A 6794-nucleotide genomic window follows, 5' to 3' on the forward strand; every position below is an offset into this window, starting at 1 on the left:
AACCCCAGGTGGTCGAAATTTCCGGAGCCCTCCACTACGGCGTCTCTCATAGCCTTAGTCGCTTTGGGACGTTAAACCCCGTAAACCAAACCAAACCAGTTTCCTATGAACTAGCTCACTGATCGCCTTTCTGCTGTAAATTTTGTCTCCACAATACGTGTGACGTTCAGTTTGTTCAGTGTAGTGCGATTAAATATAACCACCGGTTAACATTGAACAGCAATATTGTGTGTTAGCTGGGTAAGGGTAGCAATTTATAGTCGGTGGGAGATATCCCTGTGTTATTTCACTCGGGACATCTTCGTAAAAGGAATGCCTCAAACGCTATCGCCTGAGCAGCCGCCATCAGGGTGAATTTTTTTTTATTTGCAGCTCACTCTGTAAGATGCAGTTTTTCGAAAACGATAACTATTACAGCAGTGCCGTAATTGACCAGCAGGAAGCATACGATAAGCATCGAGATTACTCGGTCTCTGGTCACACCAGTAAAAAGTTCAACAGACGTGTGCCACCCGGAACATACTATTCAATGGGAGTTCGGTTCAGAGAGCCTAAAGGTTATCAGGTGGGTATTTACGTACGATACCAAAAATGCTGTATGTATCCTTTCTATAAATCTTTCATTTCATAATTAAGTTGTCATTGAAATTTTACGCATCATTCAACTTAACACTTTTTTTTCGCTTTTTGTGCGTAATAAAAAGCAATGTTCTCATTATATTCAGACAGCGCTAATCAACTTTTTCCCCTGACAATGCGACACAAAGCCTGCGTTGAAGTTCCTTTGGTGTGGGAGTAACACTGCGCGCTTTACATATTCCGAATGCAGATGAAACGCAATGCATTGCAGTAGCTGCGCACTGCGGTGCACACGCAGCGAATGAAGAAGCAGTAGGAATATTGCTACGCCACGTAGCGGATTACTGAGGAGTTCGAGGAAGAAGAGGGAGGCGGGCGCAGACTGATGATTATGACGATGAAAATATGCCATTAAGCCTGAGGACACCATCATCATCATCATCTGGGCTCTCAGCCATTGGCGGCCAGCTTTGTTACGTCGAGCTCTCACCTGTATTAAACCTATTTAATCCGCTACAATATGCTAGCGACTTTCAGAAGCGGAAAACTAATAGAAAATTGGGCAGAAACAGATCACGTACACCAGACCCAATCTTTAACTGGCGTCTCTCATAGCCTCAGTCGCTTTGGAACATTAAACCACAATAAACCAAACCAATCTTTAAATAACTCGGGTGTTGCATCGCTAAATTCACCTTATAAAAGATTCTTTTCGGCTACACGGCTTGCATATTCATGCTGTAATTTGACGCGTGAGATGGCATTTCGTGGTTCTTTTTGGTTCGTATAATGTTTCAGTTGAATACGTGCGTGTTTAGATCAAAGTTATCAGAAATATTCATCGTCTGCCACTACGAAGAGCCGGAACTAGCGGAATACGCAGCAATGGTTCTGGTGGCACATTTGCGCTTACTCTAGGGTAACGACTTGTCCGCCATGAAATGAGTGGTAGTTTACCCAGAGAAGAAGGCTATATGGACCAGAACCATTGCTGCGTACGCCGCTTGTTTTGGCTCTTTGTAGATGCGGATGATTAGGATTACTAATAATTTTATCCTAGCAGGCAAGTACTCCACTGGAATATTCTGTGAAAAAAAGACCTCCGACTGCCACCTCACACGTAAAATTACAGCAGGAATATGCTAGCAGTTTAGCCAAAAGCAGCCTTTTACAAGGCGCATTTAGCGATACCACCCTCTAGCCAGTTAATTGGCCGGGTGTACAAGAACTTAAGAGATACACTACGCAAACAACCACTACTATCGCGTACAGTGCAGAATTAGCTGCACAAGGCTGCGACTATTCGAGACAAATACCTTCGCATCTCACGTCACAAATGAAGTGATGAAGCCGCGTACCGGCTGCTTTGAATAAAGATAGATAGATAGACAGACAGACAGACAGACAGACAGACAGACAGACAGACAGACAGACAGACAGACAGACAGACAGACAGACAGACAGACAGACAGACAGACAGACAGACAGACAGACAGACAGACAGACAGACAGACAGACAGACAGACAGACAGACAGACAGACAGACAGACAGACAGACAGACAGACAGACAGACAGACAGACAGACAGACAGACAGACAGACAGACAGACAGACAGACAGACAGACAGACAGACAGACAGACAGACAGAGACAGAGACAGAGACAGAGACAGAGACAGAGACAGAGACAGAGACAGAGACAGAGACAGACAGACAGACAGACAGACAGACAGACAGACAGACAGACAGACAGACAGACAGACAGACAGACAGACAGACAGACAGACAGATAGATAGATAGATAGATAGATAGATAGATAGATAGATAGATAGATAGATAGATAGATAGATAGATAGATAGATAGATAGATAGATGATATGTTTATTTGAGTGTGCCTCAACAGCCAAGTGGCCTAAACGAGCGCACACTATGTCAGATACATCAGAATGAGCACTTAAAAACATTTAAAACCAGGCATGAAAACAACAATTAGGCAAATATGTCCGTGTCAATAAATGTTTTGTTATACAGGATTTGTAAACGAGTCATTGGACAGATGGCGTGCAAATCGGGTTAAAATGTGTCGACACATTTTGCGCCTTTTGCATGCGGCACACGAAAATTCAGCGACATCAGTAAGGTCTACATTTAATGAAACCGCGCACGACTTTTTGCACAAACGGCATGTCACGTATGCGTCGCCTATCGCCAAGGGTATACATATTGAGGTCTGCCAAGAGAGAATCATACCCGTAGAAACGACGGCGACCAATATATCTATCATAATAGATCCGTGTATACTTGCGCTGGAAATTTGTAATTTTCGTGCAATAGGCGACAGAGAAGCTATTCCAGGCTACTGACGCTAACTCAAGACGCGGTCTCACAAGGGCACAGTATAGAGTGCGTAGACATTCGTGCCGTCGAAATTTTTTGTTACAGATAAGACCAACATGCCTCAATGGGCGTAACACAATTGAATTTACGTACAGTCTAAAATCATGCCTTGAATCAACAACAATACCAAGGTCTCGTACATGGGCCGCACGAGAAACTTGACCCGCCAAAAGTGTGTAATCAAACGTAACTGTGCCTCGTTTTCTAGTTAGAGACAGGACGGAAGTCCTTTTAATATTCAGTTTTAAGCGTTCAACAAACGTTATCAACAAACGTCAAAACAGTTCGGACAATATTTGAAGAAGAGAAAAATAGGAATGGTAACCTAAGCTCCGCCCGAAGGGTATGAAGCGATAGACTTAATCGGTTAACGCCCATGTATGCGAAATTTATCATTCTCTACTTTGCATTCGGAGGTCCGTAAGAGCACTAATGCCACTCCTAAGGCTGTGGTGCTGCGTGAAGTGATGCGCCCCTGCCCTGCGATGGCAGATGCTGCCACCGGTGAGGCTTGTGCGACACAGGTTGCTCTTTCCGAGGAACCTCTCGCGACCAATCATTAACTGCCACTTTCTACCACGCTCAGTTTGCCCACAGTCCGGTGGACAGGTTGTGACGACGTCATAAGGTCACATGACCTAATGACCACACGTAGGTTGCCTCTCCGGGGATTTTTCTCTCCCGACCCCGAAGACGACGGATTTTCTGGACAATGCACAATGGGAGCCTCAACGCTATTGTTAATATGACAGCAACTTCATGCCTTTATAGTTCTGGAATGTTCTTTTTTCAAGTTTTCCACACAAACTGGTTTTCAAGGCGAAAGCCTTTAATCCCTCATCGTTGTCGACAGAAGGTTGTCAGCAGAGGTGTCACGCTTTTTCTAGTCAGACCAGAAAAAAAAATATTTGTGCACGATGGGATTCGAACCACCATCTTTCCGTTCCGCAGCCGAGCGTGCAAATGGCTACGCTACTTCCTGCCAACGCATATGTAGTTCTCCTTGTCTGGGACGCTGGAGAGTGTTTGCAGAAAGGCGTCGAATCAGACGGATACCTCACAAACGCCTCTAGTGTTTGCAGCATTTAATATTCACAACCAACTCTGTACTTAATTAACTTCTTAGCCACACATCAGTGACACAAGCAGCAACACTGTGCTAAAGGCTTTCGCCTCTTCGCACTTTAGGTCAACAAAGTGCCCCCCTGAATTTTTTCGGCTTGCTGTAGCCTCTAATTCTCAAGCGTGCAGCGCCAACGGCAACCGTCCTACATTCCTCCGATCTCAACACACTCTCTCCTCCTTCCACGGTAACCACCCTCCGCATTCCTACACTCACACCATAATTCTCCTTCTTCCTTTGTAACCTTCTTTCTTCGAGGGTGACCATCGTCGGGATGGTTCCCACGGCAAGCACTCTCCGTATGCGTCTCATGCCCTACCTTCCTTCCTCCACGGTATCCACCCTCGGAGTGATTACCGCAGTACCTGCTCTCCCGTTAAACATTCATGTGCTCTCGCTATACACTCACCTTTCTACGGTAACCGCCTTCCTAATGATTATAGTCAGTGTAGTTGAGGTTCTTGCATGCTACAGGTACGATTCGCCTTACGCCGGTAATTGCTCCGCCGTGGCGACACTTAAATGTTAGTTAAGGTCAACAAATCAGGCACATACCTGAGCCCTGACTGATATACATCGCTATACAGAGAATCACCCATAATAGTTATAGTCAACTCCTGCTTTCACCATGTGTAGTCCAGATCCGAGTCCAGGAGGAACTTTAAATGAAGGCGTGATGCCTTCTTTCTACGTGAAGGTATTCCGTGCGGGTATACACTGTCCTGAAGGAAACTGTGAGAAGCTCCTCTCTTCTTGTGGAAAGCGTACAACACGCACCTTTCCGCATTGTGCACTGGACAGCACAAAAGCTAATTTTTGATATCCCCGCACACACCGCATGTGGAACAAACCGGCGACGATGCCAAGTCCCTCTTCCTGTACATGGCTTCCTACGCTCACGCCACACTCTCGTCATTCTGCGGCAAAATTGCTCCCCCTTCCAGGGTAACTACCCATCGGGTGGTCACATGGCAACCACCAAACCAACTGCATCCCAGGTGCTTGAAATTTCCGGAGCCCTTCACTACGGCGTCCCACATAGCCTAAGTTGCTTTGGGACGTTAAACACCATTAACCAAACCCTCTTCTATATACAAGCCCTCGGAAACCTCCTTCTTCATCGTTAATTCTCCTCCGGCTGGGGATTCCACCGCTCTCGCGATACCATAATCCTCACACGGTAACCACACTTCGGATGGTTCCTGTGGTAACCATCCAGCGGCTACATATGGCTGCGTTCACCTCCTACCTTCCCCCTTCCAAGGCAACCGCACTCCGAGTAGTTCCCGTGGTCTTTAGAATATCCGCGCTCTTTTCTAACGCAGAAACAGGAAAGTCATAAACTACCATTCTCCCGTCGTTTACCTCCTTTCTGCCTGTACGTCAGTTACGCGCAATCATGTCTCATACGGATCAGAAGCGACAGCTCAAATGTTGCAGTAGTGAACAGCAGTTTTGGAAAGGTGGCATTTTCTCGCTTGGAAAAGTGTCACAGCAAGGCATGCTTTCTTCAAAGGGCAGTCTAGAAGATGTCGCACGGATTGGACTGACAATTTTTTTCACGTGACTAAATCACTGAATTACTAATAATAATTAACGACCTCCAATTTTATTTCATCTCTGCAGGCCGTGTTCGACGATTTGGTTGGAACGAAGGCCATTATGAAAAACACGAGTAAGTGGACTTCGCATCATCATTCAACCATGCATGGATATTAAACGAGAGTTTTTTGTAGCGCAACGGTCTACCTTCGGCCCTGGCACCACTGTCCCACGCATCGTCCTCGGCGCTCTGGGTTGTCGTTTGGGAGTTCTGTCAAGAAATTAAGCTTAGCGGAGGGAGATGATGAGGATCTTATTTAAATGAAGCCATTCCATCTAGCACCCATGTAGCGAAACGTCTTAATATGTCAGGGCATGGTAAAATCGGAGATTTTATTCATATTGTTTGACCATAAGGCAACGCGTTTGCAGTGAAAAATGGCGGAGAGGGGCAGCTTATTAATACGCAAACAGCAACTAGTAAAATCTTACGATTTCAATTTTGAGCCTGTATTGCTATAGATAAATTACAGCACTCATATGATAATCAGTTTCAAAACCCATCTAAGCAAAAACTGGTTGGGGCATACGGGGCCACACCTGCGAGCCAACGAAATTCAGAGGAACCCTTCCAAGAACTTGTAGCGCCCACGCGCCCGTGACCTGAGCGTGACTCAAGGGGCGCTGCAAGCCAAGTCATTACGCTATTGGCTTATTGCGTTAGCTGAAAAAAATTCACCGAGGACACTTTGGAAATTATAAAGTGTGCTTGGCGAAAGCCTTGTGGTCAACCCACTACCGCTTCCCCGAACCGCTTGGCGCGGAATCACTGGGCCGCTTCGAAGCCATGCGTCTCACTCGCTCGACTGCAACGAGACGTCTGGCGAAGGAGCGGCGGTACAGCTGCCACCGCCGACGTGTGCGCGCTCGTTCTACCGCTACTGTGTGACGTCATGGTTGCTATGCACAGCTGCGCCCCCACCACCAGCGCGCCGGTTGCTAAGGAGGGGAGGAGGTTGCGTAGCTGCGCGGAGGAGAGGCCACACTTGGCACGATTCCAGCGCACAGACAGACACAGCGGGCATGAGCCATTAAAGGCTTTCTCCCGAAAAAAGAGAGCGCGCTAGAGGACAACTTACTCCCTGTTTACCCC

This window comes from Amblyomma mixtum, chromosome 9 (genome assembly GCF_055824585.1).
Source record: "Amblyomma mixtum isolate Tamu chromosome 9, ASM5582458v1, whole genome shotgun sequence".
In the NCBI taxonomy this organism is placed as follows: Eukaryota; Metazoa; Arthropoda; class Arachnida; order Ixodida; family Ixodidae; genus Amblyomma; species Amblyomma mixtum.